Source organism: Heptranchias perlo, chromosome 1, assembly GCF_035084215.1.
Source record: "Heptranchias perlo isolate sHepPer1 chromosome 1, sHepPer1.hap1, whole genome shotgun sequence".
Classification (NCBI taxonomy): Eukaryota; Metazoa; Chordata; class Chondrichthyes; order Hexanchiformes; family Hexanchidae; genus Heptranchias; species Heptranchias perlo.
In genome coordinates, this window is record NC_090325.1 from 137,769,062 (window position 1) to 137,791,311 (window position 22,250).

A 22,250-nucleotide genomic window follows, 5' to 3' on the forward strand; every position below is an offset into this window, starting at 1 on the left:
CAGATGTGTAACACATGTAATGTTATAACATATATTGTTGGCTTTTCTGTGTAATCGCAGAAATTTAGCCATTATTGGTTACAATGATTCCAAACCATTAGCACAGCATTGTGCTCAGTTTAACAATAGTTCTCTACGCACAGATTGCTTTTTGCAATCTGTTGTCAAATCAGAATTACAATTCTGGCCTTTGGAGAAAAAACAATTACCGTTTTCTTTCTCCTTTCTACACAATATATGTGCCTGCCTTGACTAGAATTCTGACATTAACCATTATTCATCCAAGTCTTTCAACCTCCCTAGAGGAATCAGATTGGATATTAGTACTACTGTTCTCTAAATCCCATACTTCAGACAAGAATGGAGAACAAAAGCCAGTCATATAATTTTCTATGATAACAGATGAGAGATTATGAACATGTGATCAGCAAACACCCTGTATATATTCAGTATGAAAGATAATCAATGTTCTGATGAAGGGTCCTGCATGAAATGTTAACCTCTCCAGATTTTATTTTTATAACATATTTATAGCATATAAATATGTGCATTTTTACAGCATTGAAATTATTGTTTTTAAATATCAGTGCATGTTACTTGAATGTATTCAATCATGTTATTCAGAAACCCACCCGCACACTCCCAACTCCTTCTCTGGCCCTCCACAACACCTCTGCCACTATTGACCTGCTAAATCCACGCTCTCGCCTCTGCTTTTGATGCCTTTGATCCCAACAAACAAATTGTTGTTTTCCACACCTGCCCCCGGTTTAGCTGCATCTTCACTCCCTCAAGTTAAAAGAGTGCAAATCTGAGCACACCTGGCACACAACTGTCCTAGTCTTCAATCTGCAGATCTGGCTTGACCATTACTGTGCTTCACTTTCCTTAGTCAAAACAGTTTATTACTCCAAGATCATCCTGCAAGGTAAGGATAATCCTAAACTCATTTTTCCTACAGCCGACTGCCTCCTTAAACCACCTTCCCCACCATCTCAAACACGTCTTAGAATGATAGAATCATAGAATCTTACAGCACGGAAGGAGGCCATCGGCCTGTTGTGCCTGTGCCAGGTCTATTAGTCAAACACCGAATGCAAGGAGCTTCTGGATTTCTTCATCTCCAAGATTGAGATCTTCCATGCTACTTGCTTCCCTTTCTCCTGCCCCCAACCCCAACCTCTGCCACTCACTCTGGTCCACTCAACTTCCCTCCTGGTCCCCATGCTAGCTGATGTTGTTAATGGTTCACTTTTCTCAGACATGGTCCATAGCCTCTTGAAAACCACCATCATCAACCGCCTCCTCAAGACCCCACTCTCGACCCATATGTCCTTTCCAACTAATGCTCCACCTTCAACCTTCCTTTCCTCTAAGTTAGTTGAATATGTTGTCAATACCAGCCCGTGCCCATCAGTCCCAAACCTTCCTGTTTGAATCCAACCAATCTGGCTTCTGGCCTTCTCATAGCACCAAAATGAATCTAGCCAAATTCATGAAATCCTCCTTGACTGTGACCATGGTGTATTATACCACCTCATCCGTTTCAAACTTTCACAGTGTTTGATACAGCTGACCATGTCATCCTTGATCCCTGTTCTTTCTCATGCTGCCCCTTGACAACATCATCTGCAGGCAAGCGCAGCTTTCACATACGCCCTGATTTTACCTAGCTTACTTCTCCACTGCTTCTTCTGACCCTGAATGCTTGGCTGACTTCAAGTCGTGGATGAGTCACAATTACCTCCAACTCAACATCAAGACGACCAGAGTCATCGTCTTTGGCCTCTGCCACAAACTCTGTTCCCTTGCCACAGAATCCCACCCCAACCATTCTCTCAGGCTGGATAAGACTGTTCACAATCCTGGCATGCTGTTTTACACTGAGCTGAGCTTTAAACCCCTATCCTATCAATCTCCATCAACAACAACTTGCATTTATATAGAGCCTCCAATACAGAAAAATGTCCGAAGAAGCTTCAAGGTGTACAATCAATAAAATGGATGCCGAGCCAAAGACGTGGTGAACAAAAGCTTAGTCAAAGAAGTGGACTTCAAGGAAGGTGTTAATGTAGGAGAGAGAGGTGGGGAGGTGAAGGATGTTAGGGAAAAAATTTCAGAGTGTGGGGCCTAGACGGCTGAAGGAATAGCCACCAAAGGTGGGCAAAGGGAGGAGAGGGGATGAAACAAAGAGGCCAGAGTCAGAGGAATGGAGAGTTCAGAGAGGAAATTGTAGGGCTGGAGGAGGTTACACAGATAGGGAGTGGCAAGATCATAAAGGGATTTAAACACAAGGATGAGAATTTTAAATTTGAGGCATTGGGGGACCAGAAGCCAATGTGGGTCAGTGAAGATAGGGGTGATGGGAGAACAGGATTTGGTGCGGGATAGGATATAAGCAGCAAAATATTGGATGAGCTGAAATTTGCAGAGGGTGGAGGTTGGGAGCTTGGCCAGGAGATAATTGGAACAGTTGAGTCAGGTGGTGACAAAGGCACGGATGAGGGTTTCAGCATCAAATGAATGAGGTAGTCGTGAAGGAGGGTGATGTTACGGGGGTGAAAGTAGGCTGTCCTTGTGACGGAGAGGATATGGGGTTGAAAGCTCAGCTCGGGTTTGAATTATACACCAAGGTTGTTAACAGTCTGGTTCAACCTGAGACAGTGGCCCAGGAGGGGGATGGAATCAATGTTGAGAGTCCAGAAGATGATGGTGTTGGTCTTCCTAGTGTTTAACTGGAGGAAACTGCAGCTCAACCAAGTCTGGATGTTGGACAAGCAGCCTACCAACACAGGGGCAATGGAGGGGTCAAGAAAGGTATTGGAAAGTTAGAGCTGGGTGTCATCAGCATAGATGTGGAAGCTGACCTCATGTCTGCAGAAGGTGTCAGCAAGGGGCAGCATGTAGATGAGGGAGAGGGCCAATGATAGATCCTTAGGGGACAGTGAAGAGGTGAAAAGAGAAGCCATGGCTGCTGATGCTCTGGCTATGATCAGATAGGCAAGAGTGCAACCAATCATGGGCAGCCCTACCGGACAACAGAGGAGAGGCGTCACAAAGAATGCTTAATTCCACCTCCGCAACATAGCTTTCCATTTCACCAATCTGAGCCCCTCTGCCACCGAGACCCTCATACAAGCCTGTGTCACCTCCTGACTTGACTGCTCTAACACTCCCTTTCATGGCCTCATGTTCTGTACCCTCTATAAACTCCAATTTGCTCAAATCCCTGCTGCAAGCTGGACCGCACTAACTTATGCAGGTCTACACTAGCTCCCTAGCTCCTTGAAATCTGTGTCTTTGTCCATAAATATTTCCATGACCTTGCCCCGCTTTATCGCTGCAGCCTCCTCCAGTCCCAAATGGTCTTTTTCTCTGACTTCGGCACTCCGTGCAATTACGCCCCCCCCCCATCCTACCATTGGTGGCAGAGCCTTCAGTTCCTACTTTGCCTTGGCATCTGGCTTTTCATTTTTTGGATGTTCTGTTTGTTTCATGTTGTTTATATGCTTAGCTTGTTCTGTGCCAAGGTTTTCTAAATAAATAGTTAAAAAAAAAAACAGGCCAAAATCTTTCACAATATGAAGCCACATCAAATGGAAAAGGAAATAAATTGATCCTGCAGAGCCAGGTCAGTTGGCAACAATTTGATTGTAGTATCGGTTCAGTCACGGTGGTTGCCTACTGTTCCTGGAGTCACCAGAGCCAGACTGTGTGTTAGACTCACAACAAAGGTCAGTAATTATTGAAGAAGCTGATCTGAATGAGTAATTAGTTCTAGCACTGAAAAGTGATTTTTCATCTTTATATGTGCAATGAATGAAAGCAAAGACCGGATAATAAACGAAAGACTTGGATTTATATAGCGCCTTTCACAAACTTAGGACATCGCAAAAGCGCTTCACAGCTAATGAAGCACATTTGAAGTGTAGTCACTGTTGTAATGTAGGAAACGTGGCAGCCAATTTGTCCCACAAATAGCAAAAGGATAATGACCAGATAATCTGTTTTTAGATGAGAGATAAATATTGGCCAGGACACAGGGGAGAAGTTCCCTGCTCTTCTTCGAAATATTACCATGGGATCTTTTAAATCCACTTGAGAGGGGCAGACGGGACCTCGGTTTAACATCTCAGCCGAAAGACTCTTATAGTGCAGCACTCCCTCAGTACCGTAGTGTCAGCCTAGATTATGTGCTCAAGTCCCTGGAGTGGAACTTGAAGCCACAAGCTTCTGACTTAGAGGTGAGAATGCTGTCAACCGAGCCACGGCTGACACCTATGAGTTTTGACGGTGAGCTGTGGAAATTACTCTTAGTACAATCTGGTGAGAGAAACTTATCTGGATTCCCTGACTACCAACTTTGATTTGACAGAATTCAAAAGCCGTCATTTTAACACCCTGATTGGAGTCGTGACACCGGGGGCTGAGGCGGGCAGGAAACTGTCCGACTCTCCGCAACATGAAGCCTGGGAGATTTTAACTCTCAGGCCTCATTTACATGGGCCCTGTCAGTCTCTCGTCCTAACCTAGTGGGAAGAGCTAGCTGGTCGGCGGATAGGAATGTAATTTTGGGCAGTAGGAGGTCGCTAGGGACTCAAAGAAACGGAAGTGTTATAAGTGATTAGGAGGGTGGGTTGTGATGGCATCCCATAAGGGAAACAAAAATAAATTGAATTAACCTCACCATTTCTGGGTCTCTTGGTCTCACTCCCGTTTGTTGCCAGGAAGGCCTGGCAGAGAAGCTGCAACGATCTCCCCATTCAACCCTCGGGTTAAAATTGCAGACGGGCACCTATGATGTCATCTGAGTCAATGTGCATATTTAAAGAAGGGCCCCACTGCCATCTTGCAGATGTTCCCCTCACCTGCTCAAATGAGCAGGTTAAAATTGCAACTCGCAGGAACACAGAAAGATTGGAGAGGGTAAGTTGTTGGGGCAATTCCAACAGCCCACCCACCTAGTTTAGAATAAAGAGAAATAACTATGAAGGAAACAATATGATGAGCTCCTACACAATGGGTATATGGGATGGGAGGAATATTTCCTCAGTGCACTAAGGCCCAGAATTCACTCCAAAAATAACAGAACGGACAGCGCTCATCATTATTAAGGGCAAATGTAAGAGTGCACATGCACAGTCAAATGCGCAAATCCGGAAGTTGCTCTACGAGATTCCCTACTCATTTGACAACTGTGTGGGAAGGAGAGCTCGTCGGTGAAATTAATGGACTAGATCGAAGTTGCTCTCCTGCCCAGCTGGAAACAAACTAATTTACACAGAAAAAGGTACACTGGGTTTTTTTAGATCTAAGTTAACTTTTAACGGTGTGGTAAGTCTTAATGACTGCCAAACAGCCTCTCTGGCACTGAAAATTAACTTTTAAAAATATGGAGTCTCATTCCTTCCGATTTTCATTGTTGTTGGAGATTTTTAAAAAAATGTTTTACATTTTTTTAACTTTTTATTTGTCTCTTTGATCTCAATATTTCTTACCCTCTCTATTTCGTTTTCTCTAACTGATTTTACATTGAATTTACTGTTGTAGCTTTCACTTCCTGGTTCTGCGTCTGCGCAGCTTGTCAAGGATGCTTGAATCTGATTGGTTGAGGGGACAGAGAGCTCCTTTCCCTGTTCACACAGCTGTCCGATGCCCGGGAGAGGACACTGCACTCTTTGCAGCTCATCATTAGAGGAAGTTCCCGCACTAAAGCCCATGGATCGTTTGTGAGTAAGTTTAAATCTAATGAGTGGTGGGCGCATTCGTTTGCTGCTAAGAGCAAATTCCGGGCCAAGGTGTAATGAAATTGTGAACCTGTTCTTTATAATTGGCTTAGTGATTTTGTTACACATGGCACACTGAGGAAATCCTCCTCCACTGTTTTTTTTTAATTATAGAGGTTGTTTCATGACCCAGATTAAAGTCTGAGTTGTATATTTATTGTTTGGAGTAATATGAAGAGCTATCAAAAGACAGGTGGGTCCTTACACCAGGTTTCATTGTAATTCTGAACAACATTTCAGAGGCTCTGATGAAAACAAACTAAGTAGTTTTGTCATTAGGAAGTGTAAGTGGGCAAAGTGTTTCTGTGTATTTTCTATGTTGTTTTATCTCTATGGGAAAGGGCAGAGTATACAATAGCTCAGAATGAACTACGAACCTGAGGCGTATCTGTTGCTAATACTCAACTACTTGGAAGTACCTGTAGCTCCAATGTTGGCTCAAATTGGAATAAAACTACAATAGTGACTTGTGACTGTTCTCATACTTTAATTGTCACTGTATTGTAGCAATGATGTACTTTGAGCTGCATTATTAGACTCCGTCAGGTACCCTTCTGTCATCACAGAAGCAGATACCCACACCAATACTTAACCTAGAAATACAATTCTACAATCTGTTAAACACTTCAAAGCAACCAACCACCAAGGCATTTTGTTGCACAAATAGCTCTTCAGACACAACAATTAAAATGGTTTAATCAATGCAGAAAATCACTCAAAATATTGTCACAAAAGACAGCACTGGAATGATGTTCATTGTCATGATTACAAATGTTAACTTTCTCCTTCAAATCTTACTTATTTGTCTTGGTTTCAAATCATGCTTGAATCTTCAGAATGATGGCTTTCAATGTGAGTTGAAGATGATAGAAGTGACAGAATTACATGCATTTATGCTTCTGTAACAAACCGATAAGCAGGCAATATGGCTGCTATGTGGGTCATTGACAGCAGCTCAACATAAGGCCGATGGAATAGAAAAGGAAGGGAATAGATTTGTGCACTGGAGAGTGATGAGGATTTAAGTGCACTTTCTGGTTGAGTTATACTCATGAATAACTCAGAAATTCAGTAGAAACTTCTCCTGTGATCAAGCACATAATCTTAAAGCTACAATGCTCCACAGTTTTTGCAAAATTATTGTTGTACTAATGTAGGAGCCATGAAAATCTGCCTGTTAAAACAGCTCATTAGGAAGATGTATAAAAAATATTCAATAGTATTTTCATGTTCAGATATTCATGGATTGGCTATTTTTATTTCAGCTTTTCTGCATTTGCATTTTTGTGTTATTTCTAATTAAACTCTTGGCCCAAAATAGAGTTTGTTGCCGTAGTGAGCAATTTTTGCAGTGAGCAGTGAAAAAAATTGTGCTTAGGCAAAATATGAATTAAAATGTGTTTTTACTGCTTTAATAGACTACTGAATTAAAAAATATTTTCTGTCCTTGTAAAAGTCATGGATTTAAACTCATATCCTAGTTCAGTGACTCATTGGCACAATACATTTTGAAACAAGATGGCCAGTTCTTCATTCCTTCCATTCCCCAAGGGCATTAAGACACCGGCACTGAGAATGACTAGTGGTAGTAGCCCTAGTCATCATGCCATTGCCTAAACAGTGGAAGTTTGTTTTGTGTTTTTAATGACTATCGATGATGAATGATGAGTTCTTTTTTGGTGGATGATGATTCATATTTCGATTTCAGGGATCATAATTTTAGATTGAAGTCAATTCCTGCAAGGCAGTGCGCAATAGTATACAGACACAGCCCCCAGTACATTGCTCGGAATCTGAATGCAAATCCACCATTACAGCACTGAGAAATCTGTCAGACAGTCAGGAAATGAGTTGCCTGCTTCCGCCTTGGCCCTGAAATTTTGGAAGGGCTTGGAGATCCTCAGCCAAAGTTACGGGAGAAAACCCCTGTGTAAATTCGGGGCCCCTAGCCCCAGGTATAGACAGTAATTGCTTACAAACCATGATGAAGATCAGGAAGCACATGAAGAATAAGTAAAATGCTGGCGTGCATACCGTTCAGTTCTTATTCCCAGTATAGGTTAACTTCAGAAATGCACGATTTCTTCACTGCACAAACCAAGCAGTGCTGATAATAGCTTCCACTGCAAAAACGCAAATATTTCCATATTGAATGATGCCAGGTATCATGTTTGAATCTTTTCTTTCCTACTTAATCTAGGCTTTTGGCTTCTGAGTGCGCAATCCACTCAGTGGAAGACCAAAATTGATTCGGGGTCCTAAACACGTCTTAAGACCCCAATTTAAATATATTAATAAAGCTCCTGTCTGTTTTCGGGCAGGACTTCTGGCCACCTAAATCAGAGTCCTCACCTTGGACGGCAAGTGAGCAGCAGGAATTTTTAAAAATTTCATCTCGCCACTGCTCATGCTGAAATATGGAGCAATAGTGACACTAAAACCAACTTCATGGTGTTTCTTTTCTTCTTTAATTACAGGATACAGAAAGCACAGAGGAGAACTGAAAAAGGAAATAAGAGGGGCAAAGAGAGTTTATGAGAATAGATTAGCGAGTAACATAGAAGGGAACCCAAAAGACTTTTATAAGCATACAAATAGTAAAAGGATTATCAAAGGAAGGGTGGGGCCGATTAGGGACCAAAAAGGAGATCTTGTGAAGGCAGAGGGCATGGCTGAGGTACTAAATGAGCACTTTGCATCTGTCTTCACTAGAGAAGAGGATGCTGTCAACGTCACAGTAAAGGAGGAGGTAGTAGAAAAATTGGATCGGATAAAAATAGATAAAGGGGTACTTAAAAGGCCAACGCTGCTCAAATACTCTCTCTCTCTCTCTCTCTGCCATTTGGGTCTCTTTCTCTCTGTCTGTGTAATTGACACAATGTATATTCAGTGTACTGGGACGTACTGTTCTCCGTGACTGGCCTGTTTGAACACCAATGACACCTTTTGATTTGAGAACCTTTCACTCATTCACCTGACAAAGGGGATAATCTCCGAAAGCTCGTGATTTTAAAATAAAATCGTTGGACTATAACCTGGTGTTGTAAGATTCCTTACAAAGTAGAAAAATCACAGGTCCAGATGGGATGTATCCTAGGTTGCTGAGGGAAGTAAGGGTGGAGATAGCACAGGCTCTGGCCACAATCTTCCAATCCTCCTTAGAGGAATGGAGGATTGCAAATATTGTAACCCTGTTCAAAAAAGGGGAGGAGTGGGATAAACCCCCCAACTACAGGCTAGTCAGCCTAATGGTGGTGGGGAAGCTTTTAGAGATAATAATCAGAGACAAGATTAATTGTCACTTGGAAAAATATGGGTTAATAAATGACAGCCAGCATGGATTTGTTAAAGGCGAATCATGTTTGACTAACTTGATTGAATTCTTTGATGAAGTAACAGAGAGGGTTGATGAAGGTAGTGCGGTCGATGTTGTGTATATGAACTTTCAAAAGGCGTTTGATAAAGTACCACATAATAGTCTTGTTAGCAAAATTGATGCCCATGGGATTAAAGGGGCAGTGGCAGCGTGGATACAAAATTGGCTAAGGGGCAGAAAGCAGAGGATAGTGGCGAATGATTATTTTTCAGGCTGGAGGGAAGTGAACAATGGGTGTCTCCCAGGGGTCGGTCTTAGGACCACTGCTCTTTTTGATATATATTAATGACCTGGACTTGGGTATAGAGGGTATAATTTCAAAGTTTGCAAATGACACGAAACTCGGAAATATAGCAAACAATGAGGAGGATATTAATAGACTTGAGGGGGACATACACAGGCTGGTAAAATGGGCACACGCATGGCAGATGAAATTTAACACAGAAGTGTGAAGTGATTCATTTTGATAGGAAGAATGAGGAGAAGCATTATAAACAAAATGGTGCAATTTTAAAGGGGGTGCAGGAACAGAGAGACCTGTGGGTGCATGTAAAAATATCTTTGAAGGTGGCAGGACAAGTTCAGAAGGCTGTTTAAAAAGCATGTGGGATCCTGGGCTTTATAAACAGAGGCATAGAGTACAAAAGCAAGGACGTTATGCTAAGCCTTTATAAAACACTGGTTAGGCCTCAGCTGGAACACTGTGTCCAATTCTGGGCACCAAACTTTAGGAAGAATGTCAAGGCTTTAGAGAGGGTGCAGAGGAGATTTACTAGAATTATACCAAGGATGCGGGACTTCAGTTACGTGGAGAGACTAGAGAAGCTGGGGTTGTTCTCCTTAGAGCAGAGCAGGTTAAGGGCAGATTTAATAGAGGTGTTCAAAATCATAAGGGGTTTTGTTAGAGTAAATAGGGAGGAACTGTTTCCAGAAGCAGAAGGGTCGGAAACCAGAGGGCACAGATTTAAAGTAATTGGCAAAAGAAACAGAGGCGAAATGAGGAGAATTTTTTTTTAAAACACAGTGAGTTATGATGATCTGGAATGCACTGCCTGAAAGGGTGGTGGAAGCAGATTCAATAATAACTTTCAAAAGGAAATTGGATAAATATTTGAAGGGGAAAAAATTGCAGGGCTATGGGGAAAGGGCTGGGGAGTGGGACTAATGGGATAGCTCTTTCCACAGAGCCGGCACAGGCACAATGGGCCGAATGGCCTCCTTCTGTGCTGTATCATTCTATGATTCTATGATTTCTTTTCACTGTGGGAGCTGATGCTGTCTTATGTTATGATCCTGAAAATTCCAAATTGTGTTCCTGTTCAAACTTACCTTGGCTCCTCCCTTTTCAGACAACAGAATGAAACTTAAAACACTTGTAACAAGTTAAGCTTGTTAGAAAATTCTGGTTCTTAAACTCCTTGGGGCAGAAATTGTTGCAATGGCAGGTTACGACATTAATTGGACTTTTCTGTTCACCAGTGACATTACACTATATTTGTGCCGCAAATTGCTGGAAAGATCCAATGACGGAGCAGTGATGTCAATGTCACATCTGGGACCTCGTGATTATCGTACCCAATGGCTTATCTCCTTCACCAATGAAAGAAAAGGAAAAGGATAGAGAAAGAAACGGAGTGAAAGACGGAGAGTGAAATAGGGTGAATTAGAGTCAAACAAAATATATATAGAGACAGATAGAGGAATAAAGAGAGGGGAAGAAAGAGAGTGGATTAAGAAAGAGAGAATGCATGGTGATCGCTCCAACCAGTTGTCCGTCAAAGTTGCAGTCGAGATCCTATATAATATATTATAGGACCGTGATTTGCATATTAAAAAGGACCTAGCGCCTGAGACAGGAGGGCGCTCTGTCCATGCAGTGGAAGGCCCCTTTGAGGATGGCAGCAGCCAGAGCGCCAACATAAACATTTTCAGACCGACACTGACCTGTTTACACCCAAGTTAAAAATTCACCCCATGGCCATGTAAAATGCCTAATCTGTTTAGTTTATTATGACAACAAGATAGAGTAGAAATGAAATAGCTCCAACCCTATACCTTGCAACTATACAGATGCAGTCTCTGCTTTTACGATTTGCACTGGCTGAGACTGGCAGAGTTCCCACAAGTGATAATCAAATATATTGGCATATCATGTCTCTGCACCTTGCAGATCTGTCCGAAATCCAACATTATGTTACAATATTTGACTACAATATCAGTCTCTCCAACATGTTGGATTAGTTCCATAACATATCAGAATCAAACTGGTAATTGTTTCAAAATATTAGACAACTGGCATCTTGACATCTGTTACTAGGACAAGGTTCAATTGCTACTAATTGGTACATATTCAGATCATGATACTTGAAATACTTGAAGGTGCCATGAGGAAATATGTTTTTTTACTCAGCAAGTTTTAATGATCTGGATTGCACTGCCTGAAAGAGTGGTGGAAGCAGATTTCAATAGTAACTTTCATTTGATAAATACTTGAAAGAAAAAAGTTTACAGGGCTATGGGGAAAGAGCAGGGGAAATGGAACAAATTGGATAGCTCTTTCAAAGAGCCGACACAGGAACGATGGGCCGAATAGCCTCCCCCTGTGCTGTATCTACTATGATTTAAAATCTTCGTTAGTTTCTTAAAGTATTTTTCTTCATTGTCGTAAAAATTCTTTTTTAGAATTACATTTTTGTCCCACAGTTCTCAGCTTTGTTATTTTCTTGTTTCGTTATTTATATTAAAATCCTTAACTTAGATTAGCTTGCTTCATAGCACTTGGCTTAGTAATTGGATCACACTGCCCCTGTTTTACAGGTGTAAAACAGGCCCCCATAGGATCCAATATGGTGGGCAGCACGCGCACAGTCATTTTGAGCCAGACATACACCGCCCACCATATTGGTTAGGTCTGCTCAGTAGGCATTCAGAGCACGCGTCAGAAACTGGCGTTAGGCCCATTGCATATACAGATCGGAGGGGGTGGTGTCTAATGCCATGTGCACTGTGGTCAATTTCTGCAGGCACTCAGCAGCCAAACCAGCAGTCCTGAAAGCGACTACAGGAGGCTGCGACCTAAAAGGTAAGTTGTTTACTTTATTGGAGAGCCAGGAGAAGCTGGTGTGCTCCTCCTGGCTCCACATTAAAACCGTGGGCTGCTGCCGGCCACCGCTCGCCCCACCTCCCGGACTGTTCTGAGGCCCTCGGTCAGCATCTGAGCCACCTGAATAGCACCCACATCTCGACGGTATTATCCTAATGAGGCCAGTGATCCAATTTGCCGTGATCCTGCTGCCGGCCTCATTAGGCGCATGCACCGTGCGCTGCACTGGGATAGTGCCCCAGTTCATGGCGGTCCAATTTCTGGGTCATTGATCCTGATTAACGCAGCAGCCAATTTGCAAGGTCCCACAAATACGAACATAAGAAATAGGAGCAGGAGTAGGCCATATGGCCCCTCGAGCCTGCTCCGCCATTCGATAAGATCATGGCTGATCTTCAACCTCAACTCCACCTTCCCACCCAATCCCCACATCCCCTAGAGTCCAAAAATCTATCGATCTCAGCCTTGAACATACTCAATGACTCAGCATCCACAGCCCTCTGGGGTAGAGAATTCCAAAGATTCACAACCCTCAGTGAAGAAATTCCTCCTCATCTCAGTCTTAAATGGCCGACCCCTTATCCTAAAACTATGCCCCCTAGTTCTAGACTTCCAGCCAGGGGAAACCATATCTCAGCATCTCCCCTGTCAACCCCCCTCAGAATCTTATGTGTTTCAATGAGATCACCTCTCATTCTTCTAAACTCGAGAGAATAGGCCCATTCTACTCAATCTCTCCTCATAGTACAACTCTCTCATCCCAGGGGATAACAGCAATGAGATAAAGACCAGATAATCTATTTTTTAGTGATGTTGGTTGAGGGATAAATATTGGCCAGGGCACAGAACTCCCCAGCTCTTCTTCAAATAGTAACATGGGATTTTTTACAGCCACCTGAGAGGGCAGATGGGGCTTCGATTTAAAGATAATGCAGCACTCCCTCAGTACTGCACTGGAGTGTCCGCCTGGATTATGTTCTCAAGTCTCTGTAGCGAACAGTGCCTGTGCTGTTCTCCTAGTGACTGACCATATCGGTACCAACTAGCTGTTCTCAAGCTCATACTGTAACAACTGATTTGCTGTCCAATGGGGATAAAAAGCATACACATTTGCATACAGGGCTTACATCAGTGTACTCCAGAGACAAGCTGGATGGGTAAAATGTTTAACGTCTCATCTAAAAGACCACACTTCTGACAGTGCAGAACTCCCTCAGTATTGCACTAAAGTGTCAGCCTAGATTATGTGTTCAAGTCACCAAGCAAACTGATATCAAGTCTTCATTCATGGTATAATTCTCCCTTCAGACAGGCCAATATCATGTAGGTCTCTGTCTCCTCAAATGCTGCCTCATTCTCCTTTCCACCATCGTGCATTGCGCTTCCTGTACCTCTGTTTAAAATTGCATACAAAGGAATGCCCTAGGGAATCCTATACCTGATACTCAGAACCTCTTATTGTGGGTGAGTACAAAAATTTCCCTGTGGTTATCAGAGTATTATCAGAAGACCTCACGCTGTTAAAAACAAGTCCAGCTCAATGCAGTGAACTCCAACACCGTTCCTCTGCATTATTTTATAAATGCTAATGAGCTCGCAGCAGCCTTAGTGAGTGCACACATGTAAGACCCCAGAATGCAGCCATTACAGGGCAAAAACCTGGCAGAAATGATCCCGCTCCGCCGATACACTCATTTTACGTGACAACCCTAACAAAAATAGTAAGGAAGTGCAGGACCACCTTTACAATGATACAGGCAGGCTCTCACAATGACTAATGTCATTTACCCACTGGGACAGCTAACTTCGGCTTGACCACCACATGGGGCTGTTCTAGGATTCTAAAGGGGTGAGATTTTGCACTGCCAGCAGCGCCTATTGGAAATTTGGTTGCGGCCTGCCAATAATCTTTGACCAGCATGTGTTTAAATATTTGATGTGTGCTGCCAGCATAAAACCATCGGCTAGCAGTACGGATCATAAAATTACCCCTTAATCCAAGCAAGCTCCTGCGTAGGAATCCACCTGCCACATGCATGCTTCGATAAACTCACCCTCCTCTTCCTCCATGCACTTTGTGCTTTTTTCAATGCACCCAAGCACCCTTACCAGCGTACATGCTTTTGTATGGCAACTATCTTGAATTAGGTCCATGCTTATAATGCAAGAGACAATGTAAATATATCTTTTATTCTGCAGCTTTTTTTTCCGCTAATAGTTATTTGAGGATTTTCTTTTTGCAGGTCCTGATGCTATTCATGTTAAAGTGCAGTTGTACAAAAACATTCCCTGGCTGTGGAATTGAGGCAGAATATTGCTTTAAGTATTTGCTTAATGGTATTGTACACTACTCACTAAATATTAAAGGCACAAAAAAGGGAACCACAGGAAAATTAATTTAATGAGGCTTCAGTTACTGCCGATTAGTTGCAATGACTACAAGTACCATACAGGATCACCTCTGAGTTTCATTGTAATAAGAGGATCTTCATGACTGAATGCACAGATGACAGAGAGATGGAAGATGTGTTCTATTCTAGGATTAGCTATTTGTACCAGACACATCAATAGGCTATCAGGAGGAACAGGATGAATGTAGAGACAATGCTTCACCTCTGGAATAAGCTTAAAATAGATCTTGAATCTACCACTGTCTATACATGCAAAGGATAGACTAGGATTGATCTTTATTGCCTTTGGCTCCTTTCAGAAAACTGCAGAGAACTTTTCAAGCATCATCCAAGCTTTGCACTGCATGATTCGGGTGAAAGTTGCTCTTAGCTAATATGTGGTTCAGTCAGACAGCACAGCATCAAACAGTAAATTCAACATGATTTCTACTATACAGCAAGCTTTCAAATAGCCTAATCCAAACTGATTGCACACATTTTGCTCCTAGACCACCTGCCCACAAGGCGGTCATCTTTCAGGATAAGAAACAGCTCCATGTTTCAGGCAGGCAGCTGCTGTATGATGTCTAGTGTTATATCACAATAATGGGAAACGGCTGCTGCTGCAGGATTTAATAAAGGGTTAAATTATAAGCATAGGTTTCTTAAACTTGGTTTGTATTCCCTTGAGTTTGGAAGATTGTCCTCTTCATGCTGCTGCTGCTCATCTACCTGATTCCCCATGCAACCTTTAGGTGCCTTCCTCTTCTGGTACTCCATGAAGAGGCCTACTTATAAGACAAAGTTGTGCAGCATACAGCACACTATCACTATCCTTGAGAGTCCAGTGAATATATTGCAGAGCACCCTTGGACCAAAAGAGGCACCTGAACTTCAAAATTCCAGTAGTTTTCTCTATGGTGACTCGGCTGATCGACTGAACACTATACAATGAGATCTAGTTTATGTCCTGTGAAACCACACAGTTATCATTAACCATGGCTGTAGAGGGTCATCTTCATCTTCCAGGATCCACCCAGACATTTGTCTTTCTGATTGAAAGAGAGCGTGCACAGTGGAACATGAGTAGAAATAGAAGAAACAGGGCTGGAGATAGCAAGAGCATGGGTAGAGATAGCAGAAACATGGACTGAGATAGCAGGAACATGGGTAGGGATAGCAAGAGCATGGGTAGAGATAGCAGAAACATGGACTGAGATAGCAGGAACATGGGTAGGGATAGCAAGAGCATGGGTAGAGATAGCAGAAACATGGACTGAGATAGCAGGAACATGGGTAGGGATAGCAAGAGCATGGGTAGCGATAGCAGAATTCTTGCAACATTTGTCTTTTAAGCTTAATTTTACAAAAATATGATCTTCTGAAACTACATTTGTATTCATTTTATTCATTTTTACCTTGCATTTACAGTATTTTGATTTGAACTTTATTTTAGATTTTTAATGTATAGCTGTATTTGTATTTTGATATAATACTCACAGTACCTTCAGATCATTGCCATTTCTCATTAGGCTGAATCTATAAATCCACTTTCCAATTTCCCCAATGGTGATAAATAATATACTGTATAAACCAGATTATGACCATAACTAAAGACTCTTTTGATATCTAGTACCACTTTAAATGTAAATTCACCTCAATGCCTCAGAGATACTATTCCTTGTGTCCTTAAAATGTGGAGTTCAGTTAATATAAAAATGCGGAGGAAATAAATGAGAAGTGCTGCATCCTAAAGGCTAGTCAGTCCTCGAGTCTGCAGGGAGAGTAGCTCTGAATCTGACAGTATTAGTATTCTCCCCAAAAGTAATCAAACAAAAACTCCAGCTTTGTGCTAAAATAACAAAAGCACACAATAGATACTGATAAAGATCTTCACCCCATTAGGGCAGGGTGGGAAGGAGTTATTTATTTGGTATATCTCCAAGTTAAGGGAAAGCAGGTATCATTATTTGAGCCATGCAACTTCAGAGATGATCAGAATGGGTGATCTAGGCTTGTATATTATGCTTAACAGGTGAGAAGCAGCATGCTTAGTTTTTCTATATTGGCCTAACAAACAACGGTGCCTCCCAACATCAAGAGCAAATTTCTTTATCCTGCCAACTGTAGCAAAATTGCCAACACCTTCTTCATACTTGAGATTACAATTTATTACAAATAATGAACAGAGGAAATCTATTCTCAACCTTAGCAAACTTTCTAAGTACATAAAAACTTTTTCTTATAAAGTACCAAGAATAATACATTTCTCTATTGGCAAAATGTATATATCCATTGCTTCAAGGAAAAATATCAAGAAACAGGCAGCAAATCTTAAAATTTGCCCTCAAGCAAAATGATTCCTTGTCCCATTGCTCTCACCACAACAAAATACACTTAATGGGTCACATAGATCAAATGTATTCTTACTGGCAGAATAGAATCAGGGCAATAGGAAGCTAAGAGTTTCTTAATTTTAGTTAGGAAGTTCCATGGCATTCTTCAATTTTTTTCCGAGAAAATTCTAGAACATTCCAGAGCACCCTATAACTGGAGCAAATACCCATTTTTTCAAAATAGTTATTATCACAACAGTAAATATGTTATTATATACAACTCATTACAATGCACCTGGGATGGAATTAGCCCCTTTCAGACAATTTGTTTCCAAATTGCACATTACTTAGCCAAATTATAACAGACAGGGATACCCTCTGGGCACGTGCAATAAAACAAGGAACATAAATTAAATTTGTGACAGAAAATTCACCGAAGTGCAAATATTTCAGACCTCGTTGCTTAGTCATTTGTGGGTTAATTGGGTGAATGCCAGCTTAACATTTTTACTTCAAATGTTTCAATGTCCATCTTGTATAAATCTAGTTTGATTTTTATCATTGTATGTCATGTACTGAAACCAATATTAATTCTAGTCTCATTTTGCTCAGATTTTCTGCAGTTCCCTAGAGTAAGAAAAGACTGAATTAGAATCAATGTGCAGTTTAGTTTCAATAGGGGCAATTTTGACTGTGTGGCAGTGTAAAATGGGCGATATCGATTCAGCCGCCCGTTATATATCTCTCCCAATTTTCATTGACATCAAAGGAAATAAAAATCGGAAGAGATGTTTAACGGGCGGCTGAATCAATATCGCCTGTTTTCCACTTATTAACCAAAGTCAAAATTACCCCCAGTCACTTATTGTTTCACCCTTTTACAAATGCAACACCTGTATTAGGTCTGAGTAAGTATCTTTTGGAAGGCATTAACCTGTACTTGCTTTTGAATTGCTGCTTTCTCATTTATATGACATGGATCAGATTCTACATTTTCACTGAATTCTTAGAACATAGGTTTACATTACAAAATACAATTAAATGCCAATTTGGTAAAATTCGAAAATTAGTTGTAAAAAGAGAGGCGGGTTATTAAAATAAATAAAACCAAAGAAGCTTGAAAATCATGCAGGTAGTGAATCTGCATAATAAATAAAAATCTGCAGGTTAGACAGAATTCCTGGCAGCAGGGAAGCCGTTAACAGAGAAAACAGATGTACAAAGGTTGAGCAGCTATATTTGGCATTTTTTTTTAGAAATTTGAGGTCTGTAGCAATGGTATAAGAGACAACACTTGAGAAAGGCAACCAACAGCTAAACAGGAAACAGAGGATCAGAGACCCGTGCTGCACTGTGAGCCTCTGCATGACACGGTGAAGGTAATGACCACTACCATTGTTCCTTATTTCAAAAGGTGTTAAATTGCATGTTGTAATTATATTCTGTGGGGGAGGGGATAATTGTCTCAGGTATTATTCACAGATACCTTGCTGACTTGTATTGTCTCCATGAAAGCAATTTAATAATAATAACGTAATAAGAATCACTGGAAAGGGCTTAATATGGAGAGGCACCAACTCCTTCTAGCCAAAGCTTTCTATAACACAGAGCACTGGTAATTGCATAAATCGCTTTCTTTAATATATTATTCCAAAGATTCCTTTTAAATAGTTGTAATTATATATGACTCAGTACAGGTACATGAACTCATTCCAGTATAAAGTATCTCAAATGTAACTTACTTATGATAGGTGAGCTGACATTTCTATAAAACTACCATTACTTTAGATCATAGAATCATACAGCACAGAAGGAGGCCATTCAGCCCATTGTGCCTGTGCCAGCTCTTTGAAAGAGCTATCCAATTAGTCCCACTCCTCTGCTCTTTCCACATAGCCCTTCAATTTTTTCCTTTTCAAGTATATATCCAATTCCCTTTTGAAAGTTACTATTGAATCTGCTTCTACCACCCTTTCCGGCGGTGTGGTCCAAATCATAATAACTCGCTGCATAAAAAAATGTTTCCTCATCTCTCCTCTGGTTCTTTTGCCAATTATCTTAAATCCCTATCCTCTGGTTACCACCCCTCCTGGCAGTGGAAACAGTTTCTCCTCATTTACTCTATCAAACCCCTTCATGATTTTGAACACCTCAATTAAATGTCCCCTTAACCTTCTCAGCTCTAGGGAGAACAATCCCAGCTTCTCCACATAACTGAAGTCCCTCATCCCTGGTATTATTCTAGTAAATTTCCTCTGCGCCCTCTCCAAAGCCTTGACATCCTTCACAAAGTGTGGTGCTCAGAATTGGTCACAATACTCCAGCTGGGCCATCTAGTGATTTATAAAGGTTTAGCAGAACTTCCTTGCTTTTCTACTCTATGCCTATATTTATAAAGCCAAGGATTCCATATGCTTTAACAGTCTTATCAACTTATCCTGCCACCTTCAAAGATTTGTGTGCGTGAACCCCCAGGACTCTGTTCCTGTCCCCCATTGTAAAATTGTACTATTTTGTTTACATTGCCTCTCCTCATTCTTCCTTCCAAAATATATCACTTCACACTTCTAAATGTTGAAAATAACACTTTAGAAAAGAATTGTCAAAGAATTGCTTGAATTTGACTTCAACCCAAATGCGATTGGTATTTTTTGTATTTATTGAACTGCTAAAAACTTTCTGGCTGTTAATTATTTTGTATTTTTTTAAGCAACAGCATATAATCTCATTTTCAGTTTACTTATTTTGTTTCCATCCTGTTCATGAAGCAGGATTTTGACTATTTTTCAACATTTTTTAATAATTCCTCCAAATCAGAGCTTTCAAATATTTGTTTCTTCTACTAGATTTTCTTGCAATTCTTCACTTGTGTAAAAATTAATTCTACAAATATTTACAGATGTTCTCATGTATAATCTGGAAATTACCTTAAAGGGGAAGGAAAATCTAGGTGCAGTACTTTTATCCCCAAAGCATCCCTATATCAAAAGATAATAACTGAAATATATTTGATGTAGTATTAAAATCATTGCTTTACTTGCTGGCATGGAGATCTGATTCCAATATCCTACCCTGCTGAGCCACTCTGGTGCTGGCTCCAATTTGAAACTGGCCCGAGAGCCAGGCTATCACCATAAGACACTAAGAACCAATGCTAGATACTGGGAATGCAGGTTTTCCAGCAGCACCAGAGAAATGGGACAGCCAAGTGCCACAACACATTGGGGGGTGAAATTTACCTTGGGCAGTAGTGTAAAATGGGCAATAGTGAATTAGCAGCCTGTTTTTCTCTGTCCCTGATTTCCATTTTACTTTTCTATTAAAGTCATTGAGCAGAGTGTAACACGGGCGGCCGATGTGCTATCGGCCATTTCACAATACCGAATTTCACCCCTATTGGCGCACTAACAGGCGGTAAAACAGTGCGACTCTTCTATGCATCCCGTGAGCTCTGCCTGGCTGTTTAGACGAGGCACTGAGCAAATGTACAGCCCTGTCTCCACAGGGAGGGAAGTAAAATCAAAAGTTAAACACCGTAAGGCCACTTTTATGTATTTTCATGTGACTGGTTCAAGAATGCAATGGAAGTGCAGTTGTGAGACCCTCTTGTTATGTCATGGGCCCATTAAATTCAAACACATGGACCCAATGGCATAGATAACAGTAGGTTCATGCTAGCTCCTGTGCCCGTGGACCAAGAGTCAGGGAGAAGCGAGCAACAGATTGGCACTGGAGAATAACACAGGGCAGAGGGATAGTTACCACAAAATTTATAGTGGATGAATCAGACCCACTTTTAAATATAGTCTGAAAACATGCAACTGCCCAGAACAGTGGAAGACTGGAAAGTGGAAACAGGCCAGAAGCAGAAATTTAATATCAATCCTTGATCAATGAAAGTTTTTCACCATCTTCATGCACTTAGATATATTGCAACTGCACTATAAATGCAAATTTTGTTAATTGTCACATTGGGATTGATGGTGAGTAAAAGTAAATTTCTTGTAAAATACAAGTCGCATTTGCAATATTTAAAGTAATTGTAGCTTCACAAAAGTGCAGTGGCTTCATTTTGGAGACATTTGGGCTCAATTTTAAAATCAAATTGCGGGTGCGTTGGGGCTGCAAAAATCCCGAGCGGGTTCGGAAGCCGGCTCCAACCCGCTGATTTCCGGGGTTGCCACAGATGCACCAGTCTGCGCAGGCACTTCACTAATCCGTAATACTTAAACCACTTATTGATATAGTTGATGCTTAACTTGGAGATTGAGGCAGGGGTACGATTTTAATTCAACCTCAGCGCGTTTCCCGTGCTATGGGAAACACTCCATGTTCAAGGGGACATGTTTCAGACAGCAGCCAGTTGGACATTTAAATGCCTGTTTGACAGATGGGGATAAAAGGTAGGTTATTGCAGCACTCAGAATTCTGTTTACACATATTTACCAACTTTTTGGACACCCTCAAACTGACACCCTCAGGATTGGGGTGGGGTGGGGGGGGGGGGGCGCCATGGCTGCATTCTCCACTACATCCGAGGACGGGCAACATCACCAGCCTCGCCAGGCATGGCGTGCACTCCCGCCATTTGGAGCTCCACAACACAGTGCTGCGCCACAGGCACCTACACAAGAGCACAGAGGGCAACAACAGAGGGAGCGCAGTCACAGGAGGCACTACCCTCGCCACAGAGTCTACAGACCGAGGCTCAGCTTACTGGACTCTGAGGAGCAGTGCATACGGAGGCTCAGAGTCAGTCGCCAGGTAGTCGCAGACATCTGCAGCCTCCTTCATGCCGAGCTGCTCCCGGCTGGGCCTGGTGGCTCTCATTACCTGTCGCTGTCAAATCACCACTGCCCTCAACTTCTTCGCCTCCGGATCATTCCAGGGTGCCACCGGGGACAGCGCTGGGGTCTCAGTTGTCTGCACACTAGTCACCGATGGCTTGTTTCGCAGGGCCTCGCAGTACGTCAACATCCCCATGGATGACCTCAGCCAGACGGAGAGGGCAGTGGGATTCCACTCTGTGGCTGGTTTCCCGCAAGTACAGGGTGCAATTGATTGCACCCATGTAGCAATGTGAGCACCTCCACACGAGCCAGGACGTTCATCAATAGGAAGGGCTATCACTCCATCAACACTCAGCTCGTTTGTGACCATTGCAAGAGATTCCTTCACGTGTGCGGCAGGTTCCCTGGCAGCTGCCACGGTTCCTTCATTCTGAGGGAATCCAACATCCGGGCCTCTTCCACGCATCAA

General features: G+C 41.9%; 1 protein-coding gene across 5 annotated transcripts in view; it reads right to left on the reverse strand.

The window, feature by feature from the left end:
- slc2a9l2 (solute carrier family 2 member 9, like 2) overlaps positions 1–22,250 on the reverse strand; it is a 396,296-nt gene that overhangs the window by 42,372 nt on the left and 331,674 nt on the right. The window lies entirely within an intron of this gene.